General features: G+C 50.6%; 1 long non-coding RNA gene across 3 annotated transcripts in view; it reads left to right on the top strand.

The window, feature by feature from the left end:
* LOC146829218 (uncharacterized) overlaps nucleotides 1-14,351 on the top strand; it is a 69,808-nt gene extending 55,457 nt beyond the window's left edge. For all 3 annotated transcript variants that reach the window (XR_014961938.1, XR_014961937.1, XR_014961936.1), the window contains exons 3-5: nucleotides 10,182-10,531; nucleotides 11,397-11,667; nucleotides 12,070-14,351. This is a non-coding gene — a long non-coding RNA (uncharacterized LOC146829218). The remainder of the gene's footprint in view (nucleotides 1-10,181; nucleotides 10,532-11,396; nucleotides 11,668-12,069) is intronic.
* The last annotated feature ends 249 nt before the right edge of the window (nucleotides 14,352-14,600 follow it).

Genomic DNA, 14,600 nt, shown 5'->3' with positions numbered 1-14,600 from the left:
GGCTGCTGGAGGCGATCGGCACCTGGCGGGGGAAGAGCTCTTGACGCTTCGTTCTCCCATTGACCTGCCAAGTGGTCCGCTCACCTCCTGGGTGGATGGTGGTGCCGGGATGTCGGGGCCGGCCAGGCCCGGGGTTAGGGTCGAGGTGAGGCCACGCGGCCGCGTGGTGCAGGGCCCAAGATGGCGGCTTGACCCGGCCGGGGAAGCCGGTGGGGCTGGACCCCGTGATGAGTAGGGGTCCGAGGGCAGAGGGTCCGTCGGGAGACGGAGTACAGGGGCTTGTCACGGGGGTATGCCTGGTGGGCCGGAGTTCGGGCCCTGTCGTGCGGGGGGGGAGCAAGCCCTCTGTGTGGCCTGTCCAACACATAGGTTACCTTGATACCTATTTTTCACTCCACATATTTCACCATAGGAATTCGTTTTTACTTGGTATACAATGAAAAACCATTGTACTGTGCAGCTCAGTTGTTGGCTCTGGGTACCTTAGGTTCTTGGAGAACCTACAACCCTTATATATCTCCGCAACCAGAAGAGTCTAGTGGGTGTAATGGTATATCTCTTTTGTAAATCACCATCGTGACAAAAAGTTACAGATGAAAACTTGTCACAAATAAATATTTTTTTCCTACTCATTTTCAATATTACTTTATTTCAGCAGTTATTCTCTTTGGAAAAACCTTGAGGGATCTACACATATGACCCATTGCTGAATTTGAGAAATCTCTAGCTTTCCTGGATCACCCATGGCTTTTACAAAAGTTTCCACCATAAACTGGAAGTAGGAGCACCAAAAATAGGAAAAAAGGTCTGTCTCTTTGAAAAATGCCAAAACTGTGGTACAAAATTTGGTTTTGTAATTCAATGGTGCATGGTTCTGAAAGCTGGGAGTACGGTGAGTATAGCACAGCAAACTGTTCTGTGATGTCATTTTTAGGGAAAAACCCCATACTTTTAACTGGAGGACTTTGGGGTCTATTAGGATGGCGGTCGGAAAACCATCCCGACCGCCATGGTAGCGGAAAAATACCGCCCGCCGGACCAGTGGGAAATTGCCGGTCAGATTATGATAAACCGCAAAAATATTCCGACCGCGGCGGTAGGAGGCATCGATAATCCACCCTTAACCGGCGGAGCTGGTGAAAATACAACCGCAACGGTCGGATTCGCAGCAAAAAAGAAACAACCCGCCGCCAGGCAAGCGGAGTAACCACCTGTGACATTATGATATCCCCGATTCCATAGCGGTACGTTCCGCTGTATCCGACTGCCGCAGTCGTGAACAGTAATGAATGTGATATCCGGCGGATAGGCTGCAGAATAGCCATCACTGCGGAGGCTCCGTGAAAAAAATGGTGTCCGATTACAAAAACACACAATAAGGCCACCAAATGCACACAGGAAACTAGCCATGCCCCCAAATTAAACTAAAACCTCACAATGACACACCCCCATGGCAAATTCAAACCAACAAATCACAGGACAAACCACACAACCCACCTGACAGCAATACACTAGCTTGCCACACCCACATAGCTGAGCATAAAACCAGGCCCTTCCCTGACCACAATCCTTTGCAAAACTACACAACTGAATTGCCCAACACCAGAGCAAAAATTAGAGGCAAAGCTGCACACATCACACCACAAACACAACACACAAACATACACACACCACCTTCACCACCCACACCACCCTCACGACTGCACCCCAAAACATCAGCACAGCACACACCATGGCACCACATAAAATGCCAAAATTCACAGAAACAGAGTTGACAGTCATGGTAGATGAGATTATAAGACTTGAACCACAACTGTTTGGTAACATGGTCCAACAGACCCCACTAGCTACCAGGATCCAAATGTTGGTAAGAATAGTGAACAAGGTAAATGCGGTAGGGACCACCCCCAGCAACAAGCAGGACATACAGAAGCGGTGGGATGACCTAAAGAATGTCGTCAAGAAGAAGAGGGCAAAGAACCGTGAGCTGGCTGAGCAGACTGGTGGAGGCCCCCCCATTCCACCAAAAACATACTCTGCATGGGAGGAGAAGGTGCTTGCCATACTGCACCCAGAGAGTCTTGAAGGAATAGCCGGGGGACTGGAGGTTAGTAAGTACTAACAAATGTATACCATCACATTGCTATGTACTACCTTGCACAACTACAAAGCTACACCTCCTAGGCCCAAGTCCATTATTCTGTACCACAATACACAACACAGGTCTCACAGATGTAACATCCACTCAACCTGATTCACCACAAAGGTACCCAACATCAACTGTGTTGTATGTGTCCAGCCAAAAAGCACTACAACTCCCACCAGCCACCCCTGCCCCCCCTCAGCAGGATGGAGCACTCCACCACAGCCAGAAGCATATGTCAGCCATTGTCTGCTTCACCCTCACCTAACAGGTAGGTAGCCATCTTCACAGGGAGAGGGGATGTGTCTCGGAACTCAGCACTACAACTCCTACTAGCCACCTCTGTCCCCCCCTCTCCAGCTATTGTCTGCTTCACCCTCACCTAACAGGTAGGTAGCATCTTCACAGGGAGGGGGAATGTGTCTTGGGACCCAGCACTACAACTCCCACCAGCCACCCCTGTACCCCCTTCAGAAGGATGGAGCCCTCCATCCCAGCCAGAAGCATGTGTCAGCCATTGTCTGCTTCACCCTCACCTCAATCTTCACAGGGAGGGATGTTTGGGGTAGGGAGGCCTGCTCCATAACTCCCACCGGCTACCCATATCCCCCCTCAGCAGGATGGAACCCTCCACCCCAGCCAGAAGCATGTGTCAGCCATTGTCTGTGCCACCCTCAACTAACAGGTAGGTAGCCATCTTCACAGGTAGGGAAGTTTGGGGTAGGGAGGCCTGCTCCACAACTCCCACCAGCCACCCCTGTCCCCCCTCAGCAGGATGGAGCCCTCCACCCCAGCCAGATGCATGTGTCAGCCATTGTCTGCTTCACCCTCAACTAACAGGTAGGTAGCCATCTTTACCGGGAGGGGGAATATGTCTTGGGACCCAGCAGTACAACTCCCACCAGCCACCCCTGTCTGTTCCTCAGCAGAATGGAGCACTCCACCCCAGCCAGAAGCATGTGTCAGCCATTGTCTGCTTCACCCTCACCTAACAGGTAGGTATCCATCTTCACAGGGAGGGATGTTTGGGGTAGGGAGGCCTGCTCCACAACTCCCACCAGCCAACACTGTTCCCCCCTCAGCAGGATGGAGCCCTCCACCCCAGCCAGAAGCATGTGTCAGTCATTGTCTGCGCCACCCTCAATTAGCAGGTAGGTAGCCATCTTCACAGGGAGGGGGCATGTGTCTTAGGGACCAGCACTACAATTCCTACCAGCCACTGCTGTCCCCCCTCAGCAGGATGGAGCACTCCACCCCAGCCAGAAGCATGTGTCAGCCATTGTCTGCTTCACCCTCACCTAACAGGTAGGTATCCATCTTCACAGGGAGGGATGTTTGGGGTAGGGAAGCCTGCTCCATAACTCCCACCAGCCACCCCTGTCCCCCCTCAGCAGGATGGAGCCCTCCACCCCAGCCAGAAGCATGTGTCAGCCATTGTCTGCGCCACCCTCAACTAGCAGGTAGGTAGCCATCTTCACAGGTAGGGATGTTTGGGGTAGGGAGGCCTGCTCCACAACTCCCACCAGCCACCCCTGTCCCCCCCTCAGCAGGATGGAACCCTCCACCCCAGCCAGAAGCATGTGTCAGTCATTGTCTGCTTCACCCTCAACTAACAGGTAGGTAGCCATCTTTACAGGGAGGGGGACCCAGCACTACAACTCCCACCAGCCACCCCTGTCCCTTCCTCAGCAGGATGGAGCCCTCCACCCCAGCCAGAAGCATGTGTCAGCCATTGTCTGCGCCACCCTCAACTAACAGGTAGGTAGCCATCTTCACAGGGAGGGCGCATGTGTCTTGGGAACCAGCAGTACAATTCCCACCAACCACTCCTGCCCCCCCCCCCTCAGTTGGATGGAGCACTCCACCCCAGCCAGAAGCATGTGTCAGCCATTGTCTGCTTCACCCTCACCTAACAGGTAGGTATTCATCTTCACAGGGATGGATGTTTGGGGTAGGGAGGCCTGCTCTACAACTCCCACCAGCCACCCCTGCCCCCCTCAGCAGGATGGAGCACTCCACCCCCCCTTAGCATGTGTCATAAAGTCCCCCCCAAAATGACAACTGGACAGGTAAGCAGACAGTGCATGCACCCCACCATCTATCGACAAAAGCATTGAGCCATACGACAACACAAGGCCTCACTACACACCAAAATATGAGCAAACTAAATATATATTGACAGTATACAGACAGCTAAGCGTACAGGACTGTGACAGAAACAGAACTGTGACTCACCAAAAATCATGTTTAAGCAAATCCGGGAACATACATGCACTGCCCCGAATGTCATCTGTAACTTTCATGGGTGCTGAGCATGAAGGACCATAGGAAAAATATACAAGCATGGTCTGTTGTACAAAGAAATCCAAGCACAGGACATGACAAAGGTATGAATGACATGACAATGGCTAGTTCGTGCGCACATGTAATGGCTGCCAGGCAGAGTAATCAGCAAAGATCCTCACATCAAGTTGTATTTCAGCCAGTTGTCAGATGACAACCTTTCATCGTAATGAGAAATCCTACACGTGGGGCATGGTATCCAATTACATGTCACACCATTGAAAATAATGAATGTAACTCCACATCATGTCATGACGCACATCACTGTGCAGACATACAATGTGTGAAATACTAGCAAAACATGTAAATAAGAGACATCAAACACAGCAAGCTTGAGGGGTGTAAGGCAATGACCATCTACCCTCTGTCCCACAGGTGACCAACAACTGGCTGTTGAGGACAACAACCGCAACCTGCAGAGCCAGTCTCCTTCCCTGGAACATGGACACTCAGATGCGGACTACCAGTAAACTGAGGATGTGGAGGACCAAGCAGGACCATCTGGTGTGTCAGGGCGCAATCTGTCCCATGCCCCCACTGCCCCATCCCCCTCAGCAACAACATCAACGCTGACTGCTGCTGGAACGACCTGTGCCGCTGCTACCACCACCATCACTACCACCACCACCACTACCACTGCTGCCTGCAACACTTGCCCTGCCCCAGAGGATAACCAGCCCACCCCAACAACTGTGGATGTCAGGGAGAGTAGGCGGGTGCCTATAGTGGTGAGGCAACAGGTCCGTGACAGCAGGCTAGGTGGGAGGCCAAGTGTTACTCAAAGCCAAAAGGACACTGGGTCCGAAGCCCTGGCAAACATCCCCAGAGTCGTTGTGTTGCGGGGATTCTGCTCATGCACAGAACTATGCGCAGGAAACCAGGACCTCGGTGAATTGTGGTGTACCAAAAAACTCACCTCAGTACCTAGAACCCCTATCCGACCAGCATCAGTGTCTCATTCATTCTCCGTATCATATCGAAGCTACCAATGATTAGACAACCCAGAACAAGCGACTTAGAATACTCTCAGGAATGGTGGGGATCAAGAACACCTTTTCGTTATTGTTCTCATATCAGTCCACAACGTGAGTAATCAGAGACACGGAAAAGTTTAATATGTTTATTTTTTAACTACGTGCTCTAAGGTGCAGTACTTTGGCTAACATAAGCAATCTGCTCTCTGTGTCTGGAAAGGTTTTCTCCAAGTGTGTGTGAATCATGCATGCAATGCAATATTAAAGGCACCTGAGTTTCAGATATTTGCAGCTGTGTGCTTGTTGTGTCTAGAGCGTGGGCCGATCAACCTGAATTCAACAGCATACATTGTTATTTGACCTTGACGGCTTCTGCACACAGTATTCAGACTAAAGTTGCGGTGCACGTGTAGGGATGTGAAAAACAGACCGTTATGTGAAGAAAAAGCAAGCAAACAGTTTTACATATAATAACAGCTACCTGTAGTGTCGTGTGCAAAAGCAGCAAAGTGGCAAGATGGCGTTAACATCTAAAACGCTTATGCTGAAATAGCAATGTGTGCAGGCAAAACCCTGTCTTCACTACAGTTGGGGCCTATGAACGGGCCCAGGGACAAATGGGCCAGGCTCAGCAAGATGCCCGTGAGCAACAACAGCTGCTGAGGTCCATAGACAACCGCATGGGCCAACTCATGGACTGCATGGGCCAAATCGTGGACCTCTTGGGCCAGCTAGTGGTGGTACTAAGGGACAGGTCTGCGGCACAACCAACACCTCCACCTCCCTTCGGTGGACCGCAGGATGACAGTTCCACATCCTCCCCTGTGGTCACGGAGAGGGGGGACTTCTCAGACTCCCATGAGCCGGCACCTGTGTCCCCCCTGCCAAAAGGTCAAGGGGCCGTCAAAAGAAATCCTTGGGAGTATCCCGTGGCAAAGCACCTGCCAAACGCCAGTCAAGGAGCCAGCCATGATGGCACCCCTCTTCACCCTGCCATTGAATTTGTACACTGTTCTCACCCACACTGCCATGGAAATGGCATCCGTCTGTTGGACTGTGTCACCACATCAATGTTGTGCTTACTTGATTGTCTCATCTACCATCCCTGCCAAATCATTGATTCACCATTCACATTTATGTAAATATCCAATTCCCTCTCACAGATACACATTGTAAATAAACACTAATCACGCAACAATGTAGTTGTGTCTGCTCCATGTTTATCACAGGATGTGCAATGTTACCCATGATTACAATTTCACAGGAGCTGGGAATCTGTGCAGGCAAGTAGAGGCTGAAGGGACCTAGGAAAACACAACAGAACATTAGTCGCTACTCAGGTGGTGGCCTATCAACCATCGCACAACACTTGTCATCAAGGTACTCCAATATGCACACATTCCAATGAGCAACAGAACCGACATAGACATCAAGTAACTGTGCCAAATGACCATGTTACTAACACATTTGCAGCCAGCACTGACTCAACAACAGGCTGCAGTCACAAAGCTCACATAGACCTTTTCACCAAGCACAACATCAGCAGACAACGTCCTCGTTGTACATTCTCACTCACCTTCAAGCGAAGTAGATGTTGATGAGCTGCTGACCTTCTTCTTCTCCACTATCCTCGTCACTCGACATTTGGGGGTTTGCAGGTGGGGGCCGCGGCTGGTCGTCATCATCCATGATCAAGGGGATTCTTTTCCGCAAGGCTAGGTTGTGTAGCATGCATCATGCTACTACCATCTGACACACCTTTTTGGGTGAGTACTGCAGAGCCCCTCCGGTCTTGTCCAGGCAGCGAAAACCCGATTTAAGTAGTCCAAATGTTCGCTCCACCACCCGACGTGTCCTCCCATGCGCATTGTTGTAGAGGACTTCAGCTGGTGTCCTGGGATTGCATAGTGGGCTCAGCAACCAAGGGGCGTTGGGATATGCAGAGTCACCTAAGTGTGAAATACACATACACATACAGATTGAGTGTCTTAACTGTGGCCCAGGACAGCATAGCAGACATACAGCACACGACTTGTGTACTCACCCACAATCCATGCCCGCTCCGGAAGCAGATTGGACATCATCTGGGGCACAATGCTGTTGCGCATGATGTAGGAATCGTGGGCTGATCCTGGAAACTTGGCACAGATGTGTGAGATGATCATATCGGCCTGGCACACCACACCAATGTTTCCGATTCCTGTATATGTGCTCCCGTGCCTTTGGTGGAACCAGGCCAACATGTGTGCTGTCTATTGCACCAACAACATTCGGGATGTGTCCAAGTGCATAAAAATTCCCCTTTACATTCGCCAATTCCTACCTCCTTGGGAAATGTATGAATCGGTCCTTGTATTGCATCATAGCCGACAGGGCATCCCGTAGCACCATGCTGAAGGTTGGTTTAGACATACCCCCTGCAATGCCCACCATGTTCTGGAATGACCCAGTAGCCAAGAAATGCAGGGACACCGTCACATTTGACGTTGCTGTGAGTGCTGTTGGATATATCCTGCGAGGACGCAGGTATGGCTCCAACATTGCACATAGGTCTTGTAGGTTTGTTCTGTCCAGATGAAATCGGCGTATTATGTCATTATCCTCCATGTCAGCCAGCAGGGTGAAGGGATGATACACATTAGGTCGCCTTCTAGGTGAGATGAAAGGGGACACGTCATTGCAACACACAATTAGATGTGCCCAAATTTGCAAATGTTTGCGGTCCTAGCGTGAACATAGACTGGCATACAGAGCAAGTAAGATGTTGTGCCACCTTGAGATGAAATAGTCGTACACCTGTTCTGTATTTGCACAGTGAGCAGAACCAGTAGAACCAATACGGGAACTGTCTCTGTGAATGCCAATAGTTACATTTCAAGCTCTTGTGTACCCAGCCCTGAGAGTATATGATACAGGACATTTGGGAAGCATAGACACTGCTGGCTTCCACATGGCTGATGTACCTGCCACACCTTCTTGTGCACTCATGACAGGGGACACATTAACAACACAATGTGGAAAGTTCAGTAGGACTGTTTTTGGATTCAGTGGCACTTAAAATCCACACAAGCTCAGAGACATTCACATACATATTCACAAGCATGTGCTAATATCCACTGTCATCAGTAGACATGCCACATCTGCTGCTAATTAGAATCCAAAGTTTGACAGTGACAGATAATGCAAAGCATTTGCAGAGTATGTGTACCCATGTAAGAAGACACCATTACACCACTGCCCAATAATCTCAACAAGCACACAGATTGTCAATGTGGCACACAAAAAGTGGATAAGGTACGTGATCAGCAGGGAGTGAGGACAACCTCTGTTCTGCTCTTACGTTTAACAATGGCATGATGTATGAAGGTAGCACTTCCCAAAGACACATATGAACTACAACAGATGCCATGGAGATATTCATCCAGCTGCTTGGAGACACAACAGTGCCACTACACCAACCTACATCACTACCAGGACAAACCCACCCCAGTATACCAACAAGTCAGCGCATGAATGGTCTGGGTGCCTTACAAATGCACAACAGCAGGACACCAGTGGACGTAATTGCACACCACATGTTCCAAAGGACATGCATCCAGAGCCACATTCCCCACAGGCTGGTAGAACCAACACAGCGGACAATCAACATCCCTCCGCAGACAAAGATGCTGGCTGTGCATCACTTGTTGGCCACTGGTACCTTACAATGAACTAAAGTAAGAGTTGGATGAGTGTCACAGGCAGCACTATCAAGGTACATCTCACCTGTCTTGGATGCCCTCATCATCTTGATTCACCAGCACATTCAGTTTGCCCACACTACGCAGAAACAGCTGGTGAGCAAGCAAGGCTACCACACCATAGCAGGCAAATGCACTTGTGTTGGTGGCAATTGACTGCACACGTGTCCTACTTGTGCAACCTACCAACATCGCACACAATTACTGCAAATCAAAGCACACCCATTCCATCAATGTGCAGGCAATAGTGGACCACCGTTGACTGTTCACAAATGCCATATCAAACTTCCCAGGCAGTGAGCACCATCCCCAATTGTGCCTACAGTCCATCATCCAACGCAACATTCTGGATGTGAACAATGTAAATGCACTGGTCATTGCTGACTACCAACAGAACACACCACACAAGTCACATCCAATATCAACTAGCTCACTATTGTGGATATATATGTGTGACAAAATCAGATACGACAGGCCCAACAACATGAGCACATACCAGACAAAACAACACAAGTCACTGTGATAACAGGTGGCAGACATGGAGACAAAACATCCACTAAGGCATAAGGCATGAATAAGAATGTACAGTATGCAAAGTGTGGCACTGATATACTTAACATCCTTGAGTATGTAGATCACCCACATGTACATGTGGACATACACTGCAGGAGTTGCTAGTGTGTCCAATAACATTACATGAAGGCTGTAATTGGTCTTACCAAAATGACAACAGGGTGACATATGTGTTTAGTGATGATATTCATGCTTAAATTATGAGTAAAAAATGAAATTTATGGTGACATATGGTCTTCGATATGCAATTGGGGGTCATGTATGGTGTCAGGTATGAAACTGGGGGTAATTGTTGTGCAACATTAGTAACTACAGTGTGGCAGTTGGTGGGAGATATTACGTGAAGGCTGTCATTTGTAACAGGATAACGTATCAATGACATCCAGTGCCATGATTAAATCCCCACAGTTCCACTGCTCACAAAGCCTGCTGCCTGAGACCCCTCACCTGCTGCTGCCTCCAGGGACTGCTGCCTGAGACCCCTCACCTGCTGCTGCCTCCAGGGACTGCTGCCTGAGACCCCTTACCTGCTGCTGCCTCCAGGGACTGATGCCTGAGACCCCTCACCTGCTGCTGCCTCCAGGGACTGCTGCCTGAGACCCCTCACCACCCACTGCCGCTGCTGCTTTCTCATGTCCACAGTGGTGGCAAGGACTGAGCAGATCCGTGCCAGCCCCTTCACAAGCAAGGAGCTGGAGGTCCTGATGGACGAGGTGCTCACACAGTACCAAAGGCTATATGGTGCCCCAAATGTCGTGGTAAGTCTTCAACAGTGGGGGTGAGAGTGCAGGGGGGGCACACATGTAGTCGGTCTGATGCAGTATGTGCCTGAGATTGTGGGGTTGTGTCATGCACTGCCTAACATGCTGTTTCCTAGGGTGAAGGGGGTGTACCCTACTCCACACGTTTCCCTGCCTGCACATCAAGATTGGAGGGACATGTCTTGTCTTGTCATCCATACAGTTATGCAGCAAGTTGGTAATGCAGGAGTCAGGACAGTAATTGCTTGTGTGAATGGCTGTGTGGGTCCCTGTTGTCCATCTCAGTGTGAGCCCACCTGGCCTGCACAGTCACCGCCCAATCTGATATGGACACAGCACTGAATGTACAGAGTGTTACATGTGTGTTTTTTGCAGGACTCTCCATCAAGGAGACATCTCAGCCCTGTAGATTGCACACAACTGGCCCTGTGAGAAGGTTGTGGGTTTGTGAGATCATGTCCCTCAATGTGACATACATGACACAGTGAGCTATTCACAGGGCAAGGTCGTTGAGGCCTATGCAGTGTTGGAGACAGTGAGACTCCCCCCAAACATATGTTGATATGTGACGTATGTCTTGCTCTACCTGGAAATGGACAGTAGATGTGGGCAGACTTCACATGGCTTTCTGTGCTGGCATCATGCTTGTATATGAGATGTGCAGGTACGGAGTCCCCCTCACACCTGCATGCATTTACGTGTGCTTCTCACATGCAGATGTACCCTGTGAGATGCATTCCTGGCTCTGCAAGACATATCTGTGGAGTTGGGATGAGTCAGTATCATGCTACTTTACTGAGAGATTTTGTTACATAACAGTGTGTCACTGATGTTTTCCCCCTCTTGTCTCCCATGCCTGCAGCTCAAAGTACACCAGCGTAAGGCAGTGTGGAGGGCCATTGCAACCAAGGTGCGAGCTCTGGGTGTCTCAAACCGCCGGCGCACCCACTGCCACAAGAGGTGGGACGACATCTCATGGCTGGCAAAGAATGTTGCAGAGATGACACTGGGGCTGCTCCCTCACACTGGCAGGCTGGCATGGCGCAGCATGACACCACTAATGTGCCGCATCTTGACCGTGACACAGCCTGAGCTGGATGCATGATTGAAGGAGCGTCAGCAGCAAAATAGGGGTGAGTATTCTGGGAAGGGTGACTTTGGCTGTGAGTGGCTGCATGTGTACCAAGCCTGTGTGATGCAGTGGCTTGTAAGTGGCCTCTGTGCTTGGTACAGCTGTCATGCATTTGTTCTACCTGTACTTCCTAAGGGAATTCGAGTACTGGGCATTTCAATGGCATTCTGGGTCTTGGGCTTCAGGTCAGAGCTATTTGTGTTACTGTTTGAATGGAGCCACATGCAAGAAGTTGTGCTATGTGGTCGTCACATGGCTCACTTATGCCTGCTTTTTTTGTTTACGCCAACTGTTTGAGTAACAAAAGTGTGTATGCACAATGTTATTGCACAGGGTGGCATGCAACATGTTTGTTTTGTTGCTGCCACTGAACTGACCCTACATCTCTCTCTCACTAATGCAGCAACTCCTGTGGTCACGGAGGGACAGGGGATGGACACCAGTGGTGGGGAAACAAGCACAACAGCTGCACAGGAGCCCAGTGACACAGATGTGACCAGCGCCTCGGAGGATTACAGGAGTCTGCTGGAGGAATCACAACCCGAGACGCAAAGTTCAACGTCATCTGAGGCCAGCGATGATGCATCCATGTTGGCGGACACAGGAAACGGGAACTCTGCATCATCTTTCACAACACAGCGAACCGTGCCCACCCTCCCAGCCACTTCTTCTGGTGCTGCCCATGTTCGCACCAATAAGAGGGGAAGAGTGTCCTTCACCCCAGGCACCGCTGCCCCTTCCCTTGACCCCCCTGCTGCCATCAGTGCTAAGTCTGTGGACCTTTTGCACCAGCTGTGTGTAGGCCAGGCAGCTCTCCTCAATGCATTCATAGACCACGACAAAAAATTGGCACAGGTGGTTGTTTTCATGGAGGGCAAACATTCAGACATGGGTGGGCTGCACTGGACTGTTCAGACAATATCCTCCGCAGTGACGTCAACCCTTCAACTGGCACAATCTCGTAGTCCAGCTCCAGTCCCCATGCCAGTGGCCACGTCTGACGATAGTGACCAGGCTCCACAGACCTCAAGTTCACAATACAGCATATGTAGCACACAGCAGCAGCAGCAGCCCAAGCGGTCCAGGGTGCAGACACCATCCCCACTGAAAACCAAAGCCACCCTAGAGCGCAAAGACAAAACTTCGTAAGGCAACACCAAGGCCCAAAAAGCAAAGAAGCAGACCTCAGGGTCACATGTCTCAGAGCCATCCCCAGCAAAGGACTCTCCTGTCCCAAAAGCATCTCGCAAAGGCAAGCAGACAGTTTACATGCCCACTGAGAAGGTGGTGCCTGCCAAGCCTACACATGAGAAAGGCTCCAAGGCAGATTCACCCACTACCTTGACTCCCATTCCAAGCCCAGTGAAGCAGGGAAAGGAGGGCACTGTAGGGGGAACACCTGGTAAACAGGGGATGGAGGGGCAGAGGCAAGGCCAGGCGAAGCGTACCACTGGATCTAGCATATCCCCAGAGGGAGGGCCAGCATTTGCACCTGCTGCAGCCTTGGTGTTGAGTGTGCCTGTTGTGTCCACACCACTTCCCATTGATCCAAAGTCAGGCAAGCCATTTAGAATCCCCAAGAAGTGGAAAGGCACCCCTCCACAATCTCCCACCCACACTGTGTCTCATGTCAGCATGACTCCTCCTCCAAGTGCCACTACACCACCTGGTCCAAGCAGCCCTCCAGCTTACCAAGCCACTGATAGCTCTACCTCAGCTGGGCCTCTCTCTCACCAGTCCAGTGCTCCAACTGTGCTCGACACACAGCCAGCTCCCAGTCCGACTGACAGCCATGTCTGAATGTTGGTCAACCTCACACACCTGTCTCTCCCACAGCGGTGCATGTGCTCCCCATCGTGACACCCCAAACTGTGTTACTGACCATGGAAGGGTACAGTCACACACATTCCCTGTGCAGCTTCTCATGGACTCAGTCTGCACTTTGTCCTGCCCACTAACCTTGTCGTTCACTGGTGTGTGCCCCCTACCTGTGTAGCTTGTCCTGGACTCACTCTGCACTTTGTCCTGCCCACAGGCCTTGTCGTTCACTGCTGTGTGCCCCTTGTCTGTGCAGCTTCTCGTGGACTTACTCTGCACTTTGTCCTGCCCACTGGCCTTGTCGTTCACTGCTGTTTGCCCCTTGTTTCCAGCTTCTCATGTACCTCATCTGTACCTTGGACTGGCCACTGGCCTTGCTGTTTGCCCCCTGCCTGTGCAGCTTCTCATGGACAAGCTCTGCACTTCGTTTTGACCACTGGCCTTGTTGCTCCTTGCTGTGTTGAATTATTCCTGGTGCAGCTTCTCCTGGACTCACTCTGCACTTTGTCCTGCTCACTGGCCTTGTCGTTCACTGCTGTTTGCCCCTTGCCTGTGCAGCTTATCATGCACCTCATCTGCACCTTGGACTGGCCACTGGCCTTGCTGTTTGCCCCCTGCCTGTGTAGCTTCTCATGGACAAGCCCTGCACTTCGTTTTGACCACTGGCATTGTTGTTCCTTGCTGTGTTGAACTATTCCCTGTGCAGCTTCTCCTGGACTCACTCTGCACTTTGTCCTGCCCACTGGCCTTGTCGTTCACTGCTGTGTGCCCCCTGCCTGTGCAGCTTCTCATGGACAAGCTCTGCATTTTGTGCCTTGTGCTTGTCTAATTTTGGTGCCTATCTGTGCAATATGTGAATAAAGACAGTTGCTCCTGTTGTCTGCTTGGTCAGTGTCCTTACTAAATAAAGTTTTTCCTGTGTGGATATGGCTTACTGTGCAAAATACCCTGTGTGCCACTTCAACATTGCCAATGGCTTGTCTAACTTGTTCAATTTTGTACTGGGGTGACAGGGACTTCAGTTTTTCCTGACTGTGATACTTGTGGGTGCAATGATGTTGTTTTTAGATGGTACTCCGGTGTACATTTCATTCTTTGTTCATGTTGGCTATATTG

Source organism: Triturus cristatus, chromosome 5_2, assembly GCF_964204655.1.
Source record: "Triturus cristatus chromosome 5_2, aTriCri1.1, whole genome shotgun sequence".
Classification (NCBI taxonomy): domain Eukaryota; kingdom Metazoa; phylum Chordata; class Amphibia; order Caudata; family Salamandridae; genus Triturus; species Triturus cristatus.
This window is presented reverse-complemented; position numbering and strand designations above follow the sequence as displayed.